This window comes from Lutra lutra, chromosome 7, assembly GCF_902655055.1.
Source record: "Lutra lutra chromosome 7, mLutLut1.2, whole genome shotgun sequence".
Taxonomy (NCBI): domain Eukaryota; kingdom Metazoa; phylum Chordata; class Mammalia; order Carnivora; family Mustelidae; genus Lutra; species Lutra lutra.
The window spans coordinates 132,892,748-132,914,955 of record NC_062284.1 but is presented as its reverse complement, the minus strand read 5'-3'; the positions used below and the strand labels follow the sequence as shown (position 1 = coordinate 132,914,955).

Below are 22,208 nucleotides of genomic sequence, written 5' to 3'. Positions count from 1 at the left end.
GGTCCTGGGATGGAGCCCTGCATCAGGGTCTCTGCTCAGCAGGGAGTCTGCTTCCTCCTCTCTTTCTGCCTGCCTTTCCCCCTACTTGAGATCTCTGTCTGTCAAATAAATAAAGATCTTAAAAAATAATAATAATAAAAATAAAAGATAACTTCCCAATTTAAGAAGAACTTAAGATACTTAAGGGTTTGATCTACCAAAAATTTTATAAAACCTTAATGGAGAAAATTGTACATTTTACTGAGAAACATTAAAGAAAACCCAAGTAAATGTCATGAACTAGAAAGAGAGCAAAAGCCATTATACTAAAAACTTTTTTTTAAGTTATCTAAAAAGTAGTAAACAGGTATTATGTGAGTAAAGAGTGCCTTTATGTAGACCTGGAAATACGAAAGTGAATTTAGATCCAGTATGCTCATATGTCTTTCACTGTAACTCTTTTTTTTTTTTTAATTTTTAAAAACTTTTTATTTAAACTATTTCCAGTTAGTTAACATACAATGTAATACTAGTTTGGGGTGTACAATTTAGTGATTCAACGCCTCCATACAGCACGCTGTGCTCGTCACAACAAGGGCCCTCCTTAATCCCCATCACCTATTTAGCCCATCCCCCCTGCCCACCTCCCACTGGTAACCATCAATTTGTTCTCTGTAGTTTAGAGTCTCTTTCTTGGGGCGCCTGGGTGGCTCAGTGGGTTAAGCCACTGCTTTCGGCTCAGGTCATGATCTCAGAGTCCTGGGATCGAGCCCCGCATCGGGCTCTCTGCTCAGCAGGGAGCCTGCTTCCTCCTCTCTCTCTCTGTCTGCCTCTCTGCCTGCTTGTGATCTCTCTGTCAAATAAATAAATAAAATCTTAAAAAAAAAAAAAAGAGTCTCTTTCTTGGTTTGCCTCGCTCTTTTCTTCCTCCATGATCATTTGTTTTGTTTCTTGTATTCTACTTATGAGTAAAATCATCCAGTATTTGTGTTTCTCTGACTGACTGACTTTGCTTAGCATAATACTCTCTAGCTCTATCCACATCCTTGCAAATGGCAAGATTTTGTTCTTTTTTATGGCTGAGTAATATTCCATTGTATGTGTGTGTGTGTGTATATATACACACACACACATACCACATCTTCTTTATCCCTTCACCAGTTGATGTTTCCATAATTTGGCTATTGTAAATAATGCTGCTGTCAACATCAGTGAACATGTATCCTTTTGAATAAGTGTTTCTGTATTCTTTGGGTAAACACCCCTACTGTGATGACTGGATTGTAGGGTAGTTCTATTTTTGACTTTTTGAGGAACCTCTGTGCTGTTTTCCAGAGTGGCCATACCAGTTTGCATTCCCACCAATAGTGCCAGAGGGTTCCCCTTTCTTCGAATCCTTGCCAACACATCTTGTTTCTTGTGTTGTTGATTTTAGTCATTCTGACCGTTGTGAAGTGATATCTCATGGTAGTTTATATTCGTATTTCCCTGATGATGAGTGATGTTGAGCATCTTTTCATGTGTCTGATGGCCATCTCTATGTCATTTTTGGAAAAATGCCTCTTCATGTGTTCTGCCCATTTTTAAATTGGATTAGTTGTTTTTTGGGTGTTGAGTTGTATATCACTAATTCTTTTCCCCAAAGATTTATTTACGTATTGGGGGCAGGACAGAGTGAGAGAGAAATCCAAGCTGACTCCACACTTAATACAGATCTGAACGTGGGGCTCAATCTCACAGCCCTGAGATCATGACCCAGGCTGAAACCAAGAGGTGGACGCCTGATCAACTGTATCACCCAGGTGCCCCTATATCACTGTAATTCTTAAGACAAATCTAATTCACATCTCTTGGGAAATTTTTTTTTCTCCCCATCATTTTTTTTCATTAACATATAATGCTCTTGGGAAATTTATACCTGGAATGTTTGGAAGACTGAATGCTGTTTCTTACCACTGGAATGCTTTGTCCCTTTTCCTAACCCTTTCCTGTGCTTCTGTACATTGCTGTTACAGCCAGTATAAAACTATTCAATAAATGATATCTGTATCTCTAGTCTGTGAATTCCTTTAGGTCAGAACCATAGGAAGATACTGTGGCAAAGTAGCTAAGAGTACAGGCTCTGGAGTTAAGGCATGTGGGTTCTAATCCTGCCTCTACCACTTACTAGCTGTGTAAATTTGAGCAAGTTAAGTCACCTTTCTCTGCCTCATTCGTAAAACGGGAATCATAAGTGGTACCTATTTGTTGTGAGGATTTTAAATAATGGTAACAGATGTTAAGTACTTTGAATAGTACCCAGCATATTAATCACCACTCAAAAATGATGGCGATCGAGGTCCCTGGGTGGCTCAGTGGGTTAAAGCCTCTGCCTTCGGCTCAGGTCATGATCTCAGGGTCCTGGGATTGAGCCCCGCATCGGGCTCTCTGCTCAGCAGGAAACCTGCTTCCTTCTCTCTCCGCCTCTCTGCCTACTTGTGATCTCTGTCTGTCAAATAAATAAATAAACAAAATCTTAAAAAAAAAATGTTGGCGATTGTAGTCTTAGCCATTTAGCAGCACAAACTCTTCACTGGGTGTGCTATACATTTTGAACAATATGTAATTAACAAATAAACATTACAGTCAGGCCAGTCAGATAAAACCTAGGACTGAGCAGGTTATGTGATTTGTGGAGCAGGATACAGCTTGTTCTAAGTAAGGTGTCAGAAGCATGATGTCACTTAGTTAACACCAAGGAAAGATGGTACTTACCAGAACAAGTGAAAACTTTGCCTCACAAATATATTAAGAATGGAAGAATGTATTCAGATCAGAAAATGATTCTACTCAAATAGCCACACAGGACTGAGGAACAACCAAGAGACTAGTGTGACAATTATGGAGGTTCTTAGGGACCCAGTGAGAAATTATACCATAGGAATGATTGTGTTAATTTCTATAGTGATTACCTGAATCTCTTAATCTCTTCAAAATGTGAATGTGGGGTGCCTGGGTGGCTCAGTGGGTTAAGTCTTTGCCTTTGGCTCAGGTCATGATCTCAGGGTCCTGGGATCGAGTCCCACATCGGGCTCTCTGCTCAGCAGGTAGCCTGCTTCCCCCCTCTCTCTCTGCCTGTCTCTCTGCCTACTTGTGATCTCTCTCTCTCTGCAAACAAATAAATAAAATCTTTAAAAAAAATATGTGAATGTGAACAGGTGAGCATTACTAATGTATAAAGCTATGTCCCATAAACACATATTGAATAAACCAATTTTTAAACAGAAACTATCAGCATTATTATTCTTAATATCTTCAGAGCATAACACTATAATGAGCACACAGTCTACAATTAAATGCTTTTGTGCAAATGAAGTTACCTACATTTCTCATGATGTGAGTAAGGATTGCTAATTCAGTTATTGCATTTAACCAATTATTTACATGTACTGAGGATTACTTAGTTTTCATAGCAACCTTAATCTTTCATTTCATGGATTTTGATGTGTTTAAATATATAGCTTTGTTCAATGTTTTTGCATTTAATGCATTTGCATTAATCTAATCTACTTATATTAAATCTAATTGCATTCTGACTTCCTGGGATGAATATTTAGTCATTAAACAAAAGGAACATTTTTCAAATAATTATTCATACTGTCTAAATAATCTAAGTACTGTAGTTATTTTAATTCAAAATATAGTTTCTTTGCTTTCTGAAAGTAAATCATAAATACAAACTCTGATGTTATCTGAACTTACACAATTGAATTTATGAAGTATATTTTCTCTTGAAGTGTATGGCAGTAATGTTCCAATGCCCAGATCTTTTATCAAAAACATTGATTAGTTAGATTTTCAATCACTTTTTTAGTAAGAACAAAGCCAGAAGGAAAGGGCTATTTTCCTTTGTGCTGTAGGTAAGAACTGGATGTCGGTGTCTTTAGGAGAGAAACTCAGGTTCTATTGCCTTGCATATTCTCTGTGTGAGGTCTTTTTATGAAGGATTTTTACTTGAGCCCAAGGAGCTTTTACACTTATGTGTTTAATTTTGACACAGCTGTACACATCTGCTTATAAAAGCAGATTTGCTGAGATATTTTCCACATCCTGTAAAATTCACCTGTTTAAAGTATATAAGTCGGTGAGTTTTTAGTATATTCACAGTAATGTGCAACCATCATGACAGTCTAATTTTGAAATATGTCCATCACCCCGAAAAGAAACCCCATACCCATTAATTAGCAGTCTCTCCCATCCCCCCGACTCCACTTCTCCAACCGGCTCTAAGTAATCACTAACGTACTTTTTGTCTAAGGGTTTCATTCCTTTTTTTTTTTTTTAAAGACATCTATTTATTTATTTGACAGAGAGAGAGAGAGAGATCACAAGTAGGCAGAGAGGCAGGCAGAGAGAGAGAGGAGGAAGCAGGCTCCCTGCTGAGCAGAGAGCCCGATGTGGGACTCGATCCCAGGACCCTGAGACCATGACCTGAGCTGAAGGCAGAGGCTTTAACCCACTGAGCCACTCAGGTGCCCCCCCCCTTTTTTAAAGATTTTATTTATTTGACAGAGAGAGACACAGAGAGAGAGGGGAGCACAAGCAGGGGAAGTGGGAGAGGGAGAAGCAGGCTTCCCACTGAGTAGGAAGCCTGATGTGGGACTTGAACCCAGGACTCCAGGATCATGACCTGAGCTGAAGGCAGATGCTTAATGACTGAGCCATGCAGGTGCCCCCCAGGGTTTCATTCCTTTTTATTGCCAAATAGTATTCCCTTATATGGATATACCACATTACTCATCAGTTGATGAACATTTGGTTATTTTCAGTTCTTGGATATTATGGTAATGCTGCTATGAATATTCATGTACAAGGTTTTGTGTCATCACCATTTTAAACTTTCTTTTGATGTGAGGAATGTATATTATATCTTAAGATTTGCATTGGAATTCCCTGGGTATAATTTTAACTTAGTATAACATATATCATCCAATGATCTAAGTACATTTTGCTAAACCAGTAGGTAACTCAACCATTTAGTAGTCTCTCCTTTGTCTTTTGGAGTCACTTAAAAACTGAGTGAGCAAAATGCCCTGTTTGCTTTCATCACTCTCTGTGTTGGATCCCATTTCAAAGGACTTTGGAGTTTGATATTTCATATCCTGATCTCAATTGGAGAAGAATGGCTTATTGTGAATTCATTTACAGTTGGTTGGCTCTTTGGGGGCATGAAAAGCTGAATGACAACATTAGGTCATATCCTCTGTTTTGTTAGTTTTAATCTTATATATTCTTGTTTTTGTTTTTCTGAAAGAATTTATAGACTTGGAGTGCTAAACAGCTTCTGGCATATAGAATTTAATTTCTGTGTTGACTTTAACCTCAAAGACATGTCATTGATTGTACAAATGAAGTGAATGTACCCAGTAACTTACGCTGAACTTGGGCAGTTATTAAGAAAGTAGTACAGAGAATGTGATTAATAGTAAGAATATTTAAGTATCTTATTCACATTGTCTTCTGGCCTTTGACTCAATTCTGGATCTGGAGGTTTATTGATTAGAAATAGGACCCCATAATCAAATCAGAGCTAGATTACTGGCAACTCACTAAGTAGTCTTTATTAAAATAAACTTTTAGCAAATTATGGGAGCTAGCTTTTAAGTCTCTCTACGTTTGAAAACATGAGGTTCAGTCAGATATGTTTGGGTACAGAAATGCTAGTTTATTGAAATCAACACGAGTATAGAGGAAAAAACTGATTTAAAATTTGGCGGTTTCACAAAATTAGATCAGGTTGATCTTAACAAGCTCAAGGATTTTTAGTTCATTAAGATAGCATTATCCAGCCTGGACTTTGTAAAGCATCTGTTTCTTTCAAATAAAAAATAAAAGTATTTGCGTAAAGCTTTTTATGTAAAAGCATGGTAGATGTCTCCATTTTTTGTAAATCCTGTGAAAACTTCAGTCTGGAGGGGACACTGGACAGATAACTTAATTGTGTTTTGGTTGTTGACTGTCACAGTTTTTTTGCTCAACAGAATATGATGAAGAATAGTTAAAATTACCTTAGTTTCTGCCAAATTTTAGATCGACCAGATTCATTATTTGTGGTTTAATTTCTTAAAAGTAGGGCCATGTTTTATACTACTTTGGTAGCTACAAGAAATCCCAAACAGTGCTGGGAATTAAGCAGGTACTTAGGACTTTTAAGCAGGTACTTAAGGGTTTTAAGATCTATTTCATAACATCCAGTTGCATTTCGCACCAGTGGCCTAGTGGAAAGCTTTTAAAAAGGAGTTGTCCTAAGCTTGTCTAGGTGTTCCTAGGTAGTACATTTCTAAAGGCTCAGTTCAAATATCACCCCTTTTTCTAAAGCTTTTTCTTGCCCGTCCAAAACCAAACCATGTACAGAATTAAGTATGCATATGTCTGTCCTTTTAATATGTTATAAGCTGCTCTTACAGCTTTCATGACATTGTTTGATAATTGTTTGTTTTCCAGTCTGTCTTCTGTCAAGATTCTCAAGATTAAGGATTGTATGGTAACCTTAACACTAAGCACAATCGTGATAGAGTGTATCAGAGATAGAGCTGAAGTCTTAGTAAAAATTCTAATCCCATGGGGGGCACCTAGTTGGCTCTGTAGAACATGCAGTTTGTGATGTCATGATTGTGGGTTCAAGCCCCAAGTTGGATGAGGAGCCTACTTAAAAACAAAGTTCTAATCCTGAGGCTGAATATTTTAATTTCTCCCATTTTTTGCTCATATTTTCTAAAAGATACTCTCTTCAGTTTTTAACTTGTAACTTTCAGATCATAACTTTCATATAATAAAACCATGCTTTCTCTTTTGGTAATGAATTAGAACCACAGAGAACTGGAGACAAAAATCAGAAAGCCTAGATAATGTAGATTGGCGGTAGTCATACTTTAGCGTCCATCAGAATCACCTGACAGGCATGTTAAAACATGGATTCTTGAGCCCAATCTCTTGAATTTCTGATGCAGTAGATCTGGGATGAGGACATAAGAATTTGTATGTCTGACAGGTTCCCCAGGTGATGCTAGTGGAGTCGGCCCAGGGACCACACTTTGAGAACCACTGATATAGGTTGCAGATTCTAACTAAGCTATCTGAAAGACCTCCAGTATATTGAAATGGTTCTGTTCTGATCTTCCCACCTAGCCCTCTTTTTAAGGTCTAGGGGAAAAAAAATACTCCATGATTCCAATGCTCTCTACAGGTATCTGCACGAGCACAGTTAAGCTGTTAATGAGCCAACTTTGGTCCCCACAGAAGCTCGGAGGGGTTTTCTGAGGAAGATTGGTTGATCTCTTTTGGTGTCTCATCATCTGCAATTGTAAGAGTATATGTGAGTGCACAGTAGGAACTTGTTGACTGCTTGATGAAACTAGTTTAGAACTCTAACCTCCTGGTTTTGAAACCAGGGGTCTAGCATCTATAAGATGCTTCTTTTGGGGGTGCCTGGGTGGTTCAGTCAGTTGAGCATCTACCTTCAGCTCAGGTTCTAATCCTGGTATCCTGCAGTTGAGCCCTGTGTCAGGCTTCCTGCTCTGCAGGGAGCCTGCTTCTCCCTCTCCCTCTGCTTCCTGCTCCCCCTGCTTGTGCTCTCTCTCCGTCAAATAAATAAAATCTTTTAAAAAAAAAAAAGATGCTTCTTTTCATTTTACTTCTGTATTGGTTGGAATGCAAATAAAATTAATGAAAAAAATATTTTAAATTTAATTATTAATCATTATGATATCTAATTAACCAGATCTCCCCATCATATTTTTTGAATTAATTTATTTATTTTTAATTTAAATTCAGTTGATTAACATATAATGTATTATTTGTTTTAGGGGTACATGTCTGTGATTCATCAGTCTTCCATAACACCCAGTGCTCACCACAATGCATACCCTCCCCAGTGTCCATCACTTAGCCACCAGTCACCCCATCCCTTCTACTTCCCTCCCCTCCAGCGACCCTTGATTTGTTTCCTGAGATCAAGAGTCTCTTACAGTTTATCTCCCTCTCTTGTTTCCTCTTGTTTCATTTCTTTCTCTCTTCCCCTATGATCCTCTGCCTTGTTTCTTAAATTCCAAATATCAGTGAGATCATATGATAATTGTCTTCCTCCGATTGACTTATTTCGCTTAGCATAATGCCCTCTAGTTCCATCCACATCATTGCAAGTGGCAATATTTCATTTTTGATGGCTGCGTAATATTCCATCGTATAAATATACCACATCTTTTTTTTTTTAAAGATTTTATTTATTCATTTGACAGACAGAGATCACAAGTAGGCAGAAAGGCAGGCAGAGAGAGAGGAAGGGAAGCAGGCTCCCTGCTGAGCAGGGGGGCCGATGCGGGGCTCGATCCCAGGACCCTGGGATCATGACCTGAGCCAAAGGCAGAGGCTTTAACCCACTGAGCCACCCAGGCATCCCCACATCTTCTTTATCCATTCATCTGTCAGTGGACATCTGGGTCTCCCCATCATATTTAACTATATTGATTACCCATAAATTGTGTTTTTTAATTTATTTTTTTAAAGATTTTATTTATTTATTTGACAGAGATCACAAGTAGTCAAAGAGGCAGGCAGAGAGAGAGGAGGAAGCAGACTCCCCGCTGAGCAGAGAGCCCGACATGGGGCTTGATCCCAGAACCCTGGGATCATGACCTGAGCTGAAGGCAGAGGCTTTAACCCACTGACCCACCCAGGGGCCCCAAATTGTGTGTGTGTGGTTTTTTTTTAAAGATTTTATTTATTTATTTGACAGACTGAGATCACAATTAAGCAGAGAGGCAGGCAGAGAGAGAGAGAGGAAGGGAAGCAGGCTCTCCGCCCAGCAGAGAGCACAATGCGGGCTCGATCCCAGGACCCCGGGATCATGACCTGAGCCTAAGGCAGAGGCCTTAACCCACTGAGACCCAGGCACCCCCCAAATTGTGTTTTTTTAAAGATTTATTCATTTAAGTAATCTCTACACCCCAGGTGGGGCTTGAATTCACGATCCTGAGATCAAGAGTCTTACGCTCTTCTGACTGACCCAGCAAGGTGGCCTACCCATAAATTGTTTTTAAGATACTAAATTATTACTTGTACTGTCAAAGTTTTTTTCATTTAATACGTGTTTATTGTATATTAACTATGTTTTGGTTAAGCTCTGGAGTTTCAGTAATGCAGACTATATAGACAGTAATATGTAATTTTCTGGTTGAGGATATTTTTGTGTTCTGATCATTTTAAATTAATAATTCATGAATATTGTAAATAAGATTGTTTAGAAACATTGTAACCAAGTATTTGGGGGGGAGGGGACCCAGAATGTTAATTAGCTGTTATTTCTAATTGGAAGGAAAATGAACCTACCATATTACTTTCCAAGTAGACATGCCATACAATCAAGTTCTTACCTGATTCTTAAGTGGTTTTAAAAGAAATTCATGGTCATATGAAGGCAGTAATTGTTGTACCTATGTGTTACTACATGATTTTAGAGGAAAAAGATTTTTTAAATGAAAGCCTACTGGATAGCTCCTGTATATTGTACATTTTTTCTAAGTCCATCAGGGAAATCATCTTAAAAGATCTCATCCATTGATGAATTTATTATCTGGTCAGGTTGAGAACATGAACCGTATGTACGTGAAACCACAGTGCAAACAATTAAAAATCAAATTATCAGCTAGAACAAGTAATTTGTTTTACATTGTGTAAATCATCTATGAAGTAAAAGGGTGTCCAAAGTGAAGTAGGATCGGTTAGGTCATCATTTATATACACGATTGTTGACAGTATGAGGGCAAACTAGTTGAAATTTCATTGGACTAGTGAAAGTTTAGATTAAGCTATCTCTTCGCAACTTGTTAACTGTTGGACTGACAGCTTGAAGTTAGTCTTGCTCCCGGCCTCAAAAGGTTTTCCTGAGAAGATTCAATAAATGAGTAACCAAGGACTCATTCTCTCCACCTCCCAGAGAATTTTGTAGAAGCAGAGTATCGAGGCAGAGAGCACCTCTCATGACTATTTTATGAACAAATTGAAAACCGTGCTCATAGATCTGTCAGTTTGATTTCTAAAATAATTGAGAGAGAGAAAAGTTGGAGGGCAGCTGCTCCTTAATATTAGGCTTAACTTGAGTTAGATTTGGTAGACTTTAAAATATATATAATCTGCTTTTGATTTCTCATTCATGTGTAATTTGTTCCTCATCCAAAGACTTTAACGATGGAGATAAACATTCATGACATGAAAAGTCACCCCCTTTCTAAAGCGTTCCGTGTCCATCCATTCCCAAGCCCTCTGCAGAGTGAACTACCCGGGTCTCTGTTCCCTGGCTTACTCTTCATTGTATTATGGTATGTGGTGACAATGAGAAAAGGCTGTATATCCAGAGAAGCATATTTTTATTGTGGAGATTTTCTAAGCATGTACTAACTAAAGTAGAGAGAATGCTATGATGGGCTCACATCCCCATCTTCAGTAATTCTTGTTTTACCCCTACTCCCTTGTATCATATTGCTTGTTATATTCCTCTTGTTGGCTGGAGTATTTTAAAGGAAATCCTAACAGAGAAGGCCTTTTTCTTTTCTTTGCCTTTTCCTTTCCTTGTTCTATCCCTCCCTCTCTTCCTTCCTTTCTTCCTTTCTTTTTTTAAGAAAGCTTTTTTCTTTAAAAAAGAAAAAAAAGGGGGGGCGCCTGCATGGGTCAGTTGGTTAAGCAGCTGCCTTCCACTCAGGTCATGGTTCCAGAGTCCTGGGATCCAACCCCATATCCGGCTTCCTTCTCAGCGAGGAGTCTGCTTCTCTCTCCCTCTGCCTGCTGCTCTGCTTACTTGTGCTATCTCTCTGTCAAATAAATAAATAAAATCTTTAAAAATAAATAAATAAGGAATAAAACAAAAACAAAAAACGACACTTTGGGGTGCTTGAGTGGCTCAGTGGGTTAGAAGTTAAGTGTCTGCTTCAGCTCAGGTCATGATCCTCGGGTCTTGGGATCAAGCCTCAAGTTGGGCTCCCTGCTCAGCGGGGCGTCTGCTTCTCCCACTCCCTCTGACCTCCCACCCCTGCTCTGTGCTCTCTCTCTTTCTCAAATAAATAAATAAAATCTTTTTTTTTTTAAAGATTTTATTTATTTATTTGTCAGAGAGAGATCACAAGTAGGCAGAGAGGCAGGCAGAGAGAGAGGAAGGGAAGTAGGCTTCCTGCTGAGCAGCGAGCCCGACGCGGGACTCGATCCCAGGACCCTGGGATCATGACCTGAGCCGAAGGCAGCGGCTTAACCCACTGAGCCACCCAGGCGCCCCAATAAATAAAATCTTTTTTAAAAAAACCCCACCGTTAATATGCTGAACAAAATAAAATAGTTCCTTAATAACATCTTATAGTCCATGTCCAATTTGGATCAAAATTTTGTGCTTTAAAGATTTTATTTAAAAAAATTTTTTTTAAAAACACAGATTTTATTTATTTATTTTAGAGAGAGTGCAGGGGGAGGGGCAGAGAATCTCTCTCTGCCCTTCTCTTGACACATGTACATGCTCTTTCTCTCTCTTTAAAATAAATAATTTTTAAAAATAAAATTAGTTTGTATGAATCAATCGCAACCAGATCCCACACATTGTATTTGTTGATATGAATCCTCAGTTTCTTAAGCTTCTCTGTAACCACACTCCCTACTTCCTCTAAGTTTTTCCCTCCATGCTGTTTAATTGTTGAAGAACTCGGTTGTTTGTCCTGCAGGATTTCCCACATTTTATTTCTTCTTTTTTTGCTTTCTTTTTTCAGTCCTCTACCCCACATTTTAAATTTTGATGATTTTATCCTGGTGGTAGTGTTCCACATATACTTCTTCTCTCCCATAATTCCTAGAATCTGATAAAGTTAGAGAAGAAATTGAGTTTGGATTCAGTGTCTTTAGTAAGAATGCCTTATAAGTGGTACCATTTGCCTGAAACTACAGCTTCACATCAGGAAGCACATCACTTCCATTTGTTCCAGTTTCAGTGAAGATCAGTGGTTTTAGGGGCGCCTGGTGGTTCAGTGGGTTAAGCCTCTGCCTTCAGCTCAGGTCATGATCTCAGGGTCCTGGGATCGAGCCCCGCATCGGGCTCTCTGCTCAGCGGGGAGCCTGCTTCCTCCTCTCTCTCTGCCTGCCTCTCTGCCTACTTGTGATCTCTGTCTGTCAAATAAATAAATAAATAAATAAATAAATAAATAAATAAAAATTGAAAAGGAAGCAGAGTTCCTTTTTCCTGATATATGAATATGTTATTTCATACATGAAGTAGATACGTAGTTGGCCGCCTACTGGGTGCCTGGCATTGTTCTAGTTGATGGTGATACAGCGGGAAGTTCTACAGAACTTCATGGAGCATGAAGGCAAATAAACAAAGGTAATTGCAGATTTGGGTAAGTGCCATGAAGGAAGTAAACGGGTCGATGGGAAAGAATAAGAGGACTCGCTTTGGATGGGGTAGTCAGGAAGACCTCTCTGAAAAGGTGACTTCTGAGCTGAGACATGAAGGATAAAAATGATCAGTGCTGCCATTTATTGACTTCCCTACTACATGCCAGGCAGTATAAAGGATTTTCTTGCATTATTTTATTCCATAGACTCTGCAAAGTCTACTTTATAATTCCTGTTTTACAGATCAGAAAACTGATGCTCAGAAAAGTAAATTACTTGCTCAAGACCTTGAAACTTAGGAATAGGGGCTGGGATTTGGACCAAATCTAGGCCGAATTCCAAAGCCAGATGAGACATACCCTTTTCCTGTGTTGCATTACCTCTTAGACAAAAAGAAAGTGGTGAATACTAGTTAGTGTAGTAAATAGTTTAATTTATTTATTACTGAATGGTTATAATTTTGGAGTACATATACTCATTTTATTTGGGAATATTTGTTATATAAGAAAACAGAACTTCTTGTCCAAACTAAATGAAATCATTTTAATATCTGTTTTTATTATTTTCAATTTAATAATGGTTCTATGTTTAAAATACCTTAGCAAAAATATCATCCAGATATTTCTAACCTATTAAAATGATACACCTTCTGAGTATCCTTTTTGCTTACTTTTTGTTTTGTTTTGTTTTTTACTTCACAGATATTTGTTAAAACTTATATAAAAGGTATTTTAAAGTGTCTGTTTAACTTTAGTAAGTGAAATAACCAGATTGTTCAGGGTTCTATAAATAACCATAAAATTAATCTTGGGAGGAAATTTTCTTTCTTATACCAGCACTTACTGAGCACTTAAATGTATTCTCTTAAGTATTACAACAACTCAGGTCAGTAGTGATCCCCATTTTATAGATGAAGGAACTGAGGCACAGAGAGGCTACCTCATTTACTTGAGATCACCTTCTAGTAAGTGATAGTTTTTAGACCTAAAGTTCAAATCCTACGCAGTCATTGGTTTTATATCCTAAGTATTAAAAAGGTCATCTCAAACAATAAGAAAGTAGGAAACTATTATTATATTCTTCCTTGCCAGTAAGTTAAGTCCATACTATTGTCCAGTGAACCATGCATAAAGACTCATAGACATTTGCTTTGGTGTCTTAACCTAGGACTAGTTTAGCAGTTAAAACCCAGATGCTAATTTTACAAACAAGGCCACCTCTAACAATATTAAAATAAAATGGTATTATTTCCTGGCTTAAAGAAAAATTCCCCAGTAACTATAGGAATGCTGTGGCATGAAGACAACATCTTAAATCTCTATGCAAGTCATACACAAAGTGTTATGGCAGTGAAAAACTGTGGCGTGAATAATACCTCCTCACAGCCCAAGACACATGATGTATCTTGAGCCTCAGGGTTTGTTGGATTTTGTAATTTCATGAGCAAGATTTGTATGTTTTTTAAAGTTCTGTATTTCTGTGTGTTCCACTTGATGTCAAATCTGTATTCTTAGATTGTAAGGTTCCATTAAAAAAAATAAATAATCTCAGCCCCTCCTCCCTCCACTCCCCCTCCCCCCCACACTCATTTTGTATAATATGGTAATGATATCACCGTTGCAGTAATTACGGGTCATCTTCATTTCTTTCATCTCTGCCTGTTCTGATGGCTTCATTCCTTTGACGGAAAAGATTTGGCTCTGGGTGCTATGATTATTTTGTTAAGCGTTATTCGAATAGACAGGAGTGAGAGAAATTAATCAATCCAAATGCAATTAGCATCATGTTTAACCCAGTGATGGACGTCTCAAGGTGAAACAGCTAGGGGAGTTTCAGACATTATTATTCAATCCAATGGTTCTTATCTAAATTATAATCAAGAGAGGTTTTTATTGGCTTCTCAGTGTGAAGATGTAACTCTTTCCCTGCCCTAGGGGTCAAGAAGACTGGGCCTTCATCCTCTGTAGACTTTAGTTACTGCCAGCATGTTGAAGTGGGGATGTTTCAAGCGGGAAAGTTGTCTTAATGTCCAGGTGATTTGAAATTTATCTATATGGTGATCTTGGTCTGATTTTCCTGAGAGTGGAATGTGGCCTATGGATAAATTACTCTAACTTGAGGCAAAATATTTTGTGTATTGATCGAGTCAGTTTGACTAGTTATTGTTTTCTTAACCTTACGTGATAGATTTATTGTTTTACTCACTTTATGGATGAAGAAATTAAGACTGTGTGAAGCTACTAGCCCTTGGTCATGAGAAAGGTTTCACCATGTTGTATTACTACCCATGCCCTGAAGCACAGGTGTTCTGCACAAATTTTAAGTGTTTAGTAAAAGTTCTCACCCCAAGAGTATTAATCCATTGCTTTGATCTCATTGCCTTTCATTTACTTGAGTTTACTCTTGAAACGGGAACCAAGCAAAACTATGAAGTGCTCTGAAAAGGTTACAAAATACAAATAAAAACTTGATAGCTCTCATTCCTGAACCAAATCTTCCAGGGTTTGATGTTGTTGTTTTGGTTTGTTTTGTTTTTTAGTAGGGAGAAGGATGATAAAGACTGAATATTTGAAAACTAGTCTTGTTTTGCTCTTGAAAGAAGGCAGGGCAAGGAGAGTTGATGGGAGAAACACAGGCTTTCACCTGAATACAACATTTTTCAAATGCCTGACAATTAAGATTCTTCTACTTCTGCTTTCAATCTTCAGGCATCATGCCTGACACTTCCCATATTTTATGTTCTTGCTTGATGTTTTATATTCTGAGAATAAATCTGTTGGCTGAATATTTCTATCCTTTTTTTTTTCTTTTTTGCTATGAAAAGCCATTAAAATTATTTTCCATATTGGAACTGTCCAAATTTGTTTACCTGTACATTGAGTCTTGGCTCTTCTTTTTTATATTACATCTTAGGTAAAACATTCTCCAGAAATGGGCCTTACCCTGAACTGAGGGGGAATGTTTAATATAAAATTGTCCTCCTCTGAATTCCGCGGAGGGAACACTGTTCTTAGCACCCCCACCTTTTGGAAGAAAAAAATCCTGTTAGAGAAACAAGACACCCAATAGAAAGAGAATCTAGAAAGTGTGCACCCCTCTCAAAAAAGACGGAAGATTTTCATAGTCAGTGATAGTTTGGTCACAGATGTAGCATCCAGACTGTATTTAGTCAGATACATGTTTTGGTCTCCTCTTGAAATGCTTATGCCCAAAGAACTTTAGGCAAAAGCCTCAAAGCTGTTCTGCTTACCTTCAAATGCTTCTTCTATGTAATTTAGAGAAAAGTGAGATTTCTACTAGAAACTCTCTCTCATGAACTCTCCCGTGAGTTCTTTAAGAATGGAGACCTTGTTACCATTACACCACCTTCTGAAGACCACCAAGTGTGTCTAAATGAGGCTCCAAAGTCCCCTCCTCAGTACCTCAGAACGGTACTCAGTTCATAGCACTTTCAGTTCTTGGTGGCCGCACTAGCACAGCTGCTCTTGGAATAGAGGCATGAAGAGGTGCTTCATCCTCAACTTGAATTATCCATCATTTGCTGGTACGTTTTGTGCGGAGGTCTGAGCAGGAGTGTGGGGAAGGATCCCAGTCTGGCGAGCTGCTCTGCTGAACTCCGGCTCTCTGCCAGAGTGACCAGAGACTTCCCCACGTTCCTGCGAGAGAGAACACGGATTTATAAATCACATCGGTTTCCTTTTGCTCTCCTCTAACACACCAAAATAGGCTGTGAACAACTAGCCCATCTCAAAGGCTGCTTCTCCTGTATCGGAATCTTCCCTAATATCTAGTACGGAGTGGTCACTTCGTGTGACTGACTTAACCATTCATCCAACCCCCTCGTGCTTCCCTTGCCCAGTGTACCGTGATGACTGCAGATCCCTCCTGTCACAGTTATTAGAATGCATTCAAGGTTGCCAGAATGAAAAAAGTAATTTTTAAAAGCGCCCAAACCATAATTGTAACCAATGGCTTCATTTTTACAAAACTATCTTTCAATGAAGCTAACTAAGTAAATCGCTTCTGAGTGTCCTGATGTAAACTAAACTAGGATTGTATGTGTTCTTCTTCGCTGGAAGCAGCTGCTGGTAGAGTTAAGGAAGGCGGCTGCCTCTAGTCCCTGACATTACTCTGGCAGGTCTGGTTCTCCAGGTGAGACGTTTTACGCGGACACAAGTCATTCCTGGTTCCTTTTGTTTCGCATTGGAGATTTTTTTTTTTTTAAGATTTTATTTATTGGGGTGCCTGTGTGGCTCAGTGGATTAAGGCCTCTGCCTTCGGCTCGGGTCATGATCCCAGGGTCCTGGGATCGAGCCCCGCATCGGGCTCTCTGCTCGGCAGGGAGCCTGCTTCCCTCTCTCTCTCTCTCTGCCTGCTTCTCTGCCTATTTGTGATCTCTGTCTGTCAAATAAATAAATAAATAAATAATTTTTTAAAAAACTGCTTGTTCAGTTCTTATCTCGTATTCTAGTAAGTTATTCTTCTCTCACTGTTTAACCAGAAAAAGAAATGAAAAACTCCTTGTGTACCTTGCTCATTTGGGAGAATTTTAATGTTTTTCATTTATCATTATAAAACCAAGGGCAGTTGTATAACTTTTTTGTACATAGCTGTTACATGTAGGGCATTTTGTCTTTAAATAGAAACAAATTGCTCTAAAAGAAATGAATTCTAGGGGCGCCTGGGTGGCTCAGTCGTTGGGTGTCTGCCTTTGGCTTGGGTCATGATCCTCAGAGTCCTGGGATTGGACCCCACAACGGCTCCCTGCTCGGCTTCTCCCTCTCCCATTCCCCCTGCTTGTGTTCCCTCACTCACTGTCTCTGTCTGTTAAATAAATAAATAAAATCTTTTAAAAAAAGAAAAGAATCCTAGATAGTTTTCCCATCAAGTGTCTCTTTGCTTAAATAAACGTCTTGTTTGAAATGGAAGAAGGAAAGATAGTTATACAGTAGCTAGTGTTTACTAAATGCCCATGTGACCTTTATGTTAATTTCACCTTGAACCAATGAGGGAACCAAGGGGCGCCTGGCTGGCTCAGTCAGTAGAGCATGCAACTGATCTCAGGGTCGTGAGTATGAGCCCCATGTGGGCATAGACCTCACTTTAAAAAAATAATAAGGGCGCCTGGGTGGCTCAGTGGGTTAGGCCGCTGCCTTCGGCTCAGGTCATGATCCCAGGTCCTGGGTTCGAGCCCCACATCGGGCTTTCCGCTCGGCGGGAAGCCTGCTTCCTCCTCTCTCTCTGCTTGCCTCTCTGCCTACTTGTGATTTCTCTCTGTCAAATAAATAAATAAAATCTTAAAAAAAAATAAAAAATAAAAAAATAATAAAAAGTTGTATTAAAAAAAAAAAAAAAAAGGAAACCAAACCTCGGGAAGATGTCTTGGGTGACTTGCCTCCATTGGTCCCAGGTCCAAGTAGGAGCTGGGAAGCAGCATCTCCAAGCCGGTCTGATGCTCAAAGCCCTGCTCCTTACACAGAGTATGCTATTTCCTTTGTTTCCTGCCAGTCGTATTAGAGTCTCCTAAAGACAGCCTCGTGTAACTTTTCTCCATCTTGCTAATGTTTTTAATTATGTTGAGGCACAGAAATATTTAAAGTAGTTTGCATTGGAATTGAAAACCAAACATTATGAGTTTCTCCCATTTCATTAAAAAGTTACTTAATCTTTACATTGTTCTCTACATTAAAGCCGAGCAGAATTTTATCAGGCAATTGCCTCAAAGTTATAATCTGGAAAATCTTTCTGTAATGAAACCCATATGTCATGGGCGAAAGGTGCAAAGCCCTGGCAGAGAGGGTTGGTCTCGTGAGAGAGTCTGCACCCAATCTCGTTAACCAGGGTGCCTCTGGTAATCCCTCATCCCCTCACTGGTGAGAAATCAATCTGTACCACTGAATCTTTTTCAACCAGCCACCAAGAAAATTTACAGCAGAGAAGGCAGTTTGGGGGTAGTCATTGTGGAAAGGGAGCCAGAGGCAAGGCTAACTGTAGATGGAGGAATTGGGGAATCTGAAGAAGAGATTGTATTAAACCACACAGCGAGCAGGACGGAGACCTCCCTTCAGCCCTGACCTCTCTAAGTAGACCCGGGTATTTACAGCTGCCGTGAACCCGACAGCCTTAGGGAAACGATGAAGGGGGCACATAGAAACTGCATAAACCTGGAAGTTGATTGTAGTTTCTCCATTTGCTGTCTTTGAGTGTGTACAAGTGGTCTCCTGTCCCACATTCTCAGCAGCAATTCACATGTTGCCCCTACGGTGACAGTCTGTATTGTGACTTAACTCCGTTCGCGGGCTGCGTTGCGTAGGAGGGCCTGTGATCATGACTTGGCATGGAGGCCGTGCCTCTCTTGTGCGCACAGATACTGTGGTGGCGGATCACCAGTGGATCCCTCTTGGCATACTTATTAGAATGTGGGAACATCGTTGCCTTCCTGTTCAACCTCAGAACCCTAGAGGATTAACCCAGAACTAGAAAATGGTTAAGCACTTTTACTGACTCTAGGTAAAACTCCAGCAATCTTATCGTCTCTAAGATTGTCTTCGAACACATGGTGGAAAAAAACCAGGAGAAAAGAGAGGAACTGGAAGTGTCAGGCTGGGGAGCATATAATCTCACCAGGGCCCTTAACCCAAGAATTGCACCAAGCCATAACTAGTGGGAACAAGAAGGGATGGAATGAGGCAGGGGAGTAGAAATGTCTTCCTCTCTTCTGTAAGCAAGCCAGAGATATCTCTAAAGGCTCTTCCCTGGAGAGATTTGAAATCCTTGGTGGGAGTTTTTTCATAAAATACATTTACATATAAAACCCTGCTGGAAGGGGTGTGTATGTGCTTGCGTGCAAGTGCACACGCTCGTGTGTGTGTGTGTGTGTGTGTGTAAGAGGAATACAGAATAGTAGCAGAAGGCTGTCTCCCTACTCCTAATGGGATTTTGTAGCAGCATGTGCGAGTTTGTTTCAGAAGTCAAAAATGAACAGATGTTGGTATAAATTACCTCTGTGTCTGATGTCTTGCAAATTAAAAGCGCGGTTGGCATTGCTAAACAATTTCACTAGGTTTAGGGGGTGCGGCTAGCAGGCGGCGATTACTGTCGCGGGTCGGTAAGAAACCTCGCACTACAGCAAAGCAGCAAGGCAAGGATAAAGAGATGAAGAATAAAATAAGGGGTTATGTGAATTAATCAGAGATGTTAACATCTCCGATAACAAGTGAACAGGAGGGCTCGAGGTCTGAAGCTGCCCCTGACCCACAGCAATTTCTCTGAGCACAAAGAGGGCTTGGTGCTTAGGAGGTGATTTATAGAGCACAGCCCTCTTTTAGGGAGCAGCTATGTCACGAATTCGTATATCTCCTATATGGGACTGGCGAGTAGGGAAACTTTCTCCCCTCCCATGTAGAAGATGAGGTCTTTGAATTACTTCTACTTTTACGGGGGTTTTCTGCAGCTCTGTGTGCTCAGATTAGGTTGAAGGGGGAGGAATGATTGAGTGGGGAAAGGGTTGTTAAAAAGGATTGGTTAAATTCAAGGAGAGCTTGCCACTGAGAGACTTTGGAAGAACGGTTTATTTTGCCTTTTAAATCCTTTTGATCCCTCAACTAGATTGGGTCTTTTTAAATTTGATGCCTTAAAATATTGGTCATTCTCCCATTTGGGGAAGAAAACAGTAGAGCGGGGACATGAAGGGAAGCAGGCAGAAATAATGAGTAAGATCAATACAGAGCTCCAGGCCCAGGATTTTTGGAGCAAAGCTCTGTTCCACCCAGAGTTTTGGATTACCCACGTCTGGTTTCCAAAGTACCTGCTTCTAGCCATGCTGCGGGATCATTTGATATGATGTACAACTCCTTAGTAAGCACCATAGAGGAGGCAGGAGACCCAACCAGCAGAAATAAATGATGAAACCCACTCTGGCCAAAAGTTTAAGTCAGAGGATTAGGCCGAGGGAAAAGCTTCCAAGGAATGGGATTTTTGAGGTTGTTAGCCTCCCTTATCATAGTTCATTCATTCATTCACTCAGGAAACACCGAGTGCGGGAGAAGCAGCAGACTACTCACCCTCCTTTGAAAGGCGGCGTGTTAATGGTACCACTCTACCAAGCATGTTCATTGCTGAATAGCCAAGAGAAAACCAGGGCAGGTGGCATTCATGTGCTACTCATTTTGCAGATAAAGAAACAGGCTCATAGATCTTGCCTATCCCAAAGTGTCCCCCCCCCCCCCCCCCCCCCGCTGCTAAACGCTAGAGCTGGAACCTAAACTGAGTTCAGACTCTGTCATCTGCAAGTCCACGCCACCTCCCCTGGGCAGGAAAATGCTTGTTTGGATTTCCTCTAGAGTAGTTAGTCCTACCTCTGTCTCTCCATTAATCTGGCATTACTTTCATCAAAGGAAAGTCTTTTTCTTGCCAAATAAGCAAGATAAATTTAGGAAAAACAACCCCCACCGGCAATGTAGAGAATGAAGCCCCGAGGGCCGTTAACAGTGTCTCTGCAAAGGAAGGCAACAGACATTATTGTGTTCCTGCTTGGAATCCTTTCGTATATTATCATTCATCCAGCCAACATTTATTTAGCAGATACTACCTCTAGTGTTCGTGATAGAAAGAATAATGAGCTTCTACCCTTGGTTCTTACCCTTCAGGGCAGGAAGACACGTATATAAACAGATAACTGCAAGTCTTACCAGAACTTTGTCGTATAGGGTCTGGTGCAAATCCACAAAGGAAAGGAACAGTCATTTTGACTTGAGCCCAGGTGGGGTTGTGGGCACATGCGGCAGCACTTAGCACTGGAACTTCCATTCCTAGTTAGTGGGATTTCCTTGCCCTTTGTTGGAGCTCCAGGATTTGAGGTGAAGAATATATGGACTACAGGTACCAGAACCTTCCCTCTGGTTTCAGAGTTTGTATTATTGTAGTTCTCTGTTGTACAAATGAACCAGGAGCTACTAGGGAGGGGGGAGGGGAGTCCACTCATCTAGCACCAGGTCTGGACTTGAGTCAGGCCACAGGAGGCGGGGTAAAGGTCCTTCTCATTCTGCAGGTGCCTTTCCAGCCATCTCACTCTTTGGCCAGGATGGGAACATACTCTTAGGAGGCCACAGGCGCAGCCTGCTGTGAGCCCACCGCCCGGTGCCAGGAGACTCCTGGCCTCTGGGACCAACGATTGGAAACTTTGAGCACTGTTAAATCTATTGAAGAGATCTGGGAAGATGATTTTGTCGGGATGAGGATGAAGGGGGTGTTATAATACATCCACTTCCTGCAAGTTTGCCCAGCAGAGCGGCAACAGCGGGCTTCTGGAGTGGCCCTTGTAATTGAGAAATGTTTTACTTTCATTTTGGAGCCTCATATGTAGGAAAGTAGCTGTATAAACCCTCTTGTAACCACAGCATTCAAAGATTGATAGTGCTGAAAGGCAGAGAAAGACACATAAACCTTGCCTGGCTGTATTAAATATCTAAGGACTGACAATGCCAAGAGAGAGAAGACCAAAGCTCTATAAACCCTACTTTATTACACCATCCACAGATGAGCAGCACCGAGGGAATATAAACCCTGTTACATTACAGTATCCAGGGACTTCCACTGCCGAGAGATGGGGTAAATGATCTCTGATTCTGATCTGAGATTATAAATGTCCAGAGACCAGCAACCCAGAGAAGACTCTAATCTTGGTTGGGTTGTAGTCTCCAAGAGCAAACCCCCTGACATGAGTATTTGGTTACATTCTGGAGAAAGAGAGAGGGAGGTTTGGGGGGATTCCCTGGGGATTTTGTTCAGGGGGGATGACAGTCTTCCCCAGTTGGCCTTTAGCA

General features: G+C 40.2%; 1 protein-coding gene across 2 annotated transcripts in view; it reads left to right on the top strand.

Annotated features, from left to right (window-relative positions):
* The window catches only part of LIN52 (lin-52 DREAM MuvB core complex component), a 142,991-nt gene that overhangs the window by 96,542 nt on the left and 24,241 nt on the right, over positions 1-22,208 (top strand). The gene's annotated exons all lie outside the window — the stretch shown is intronic.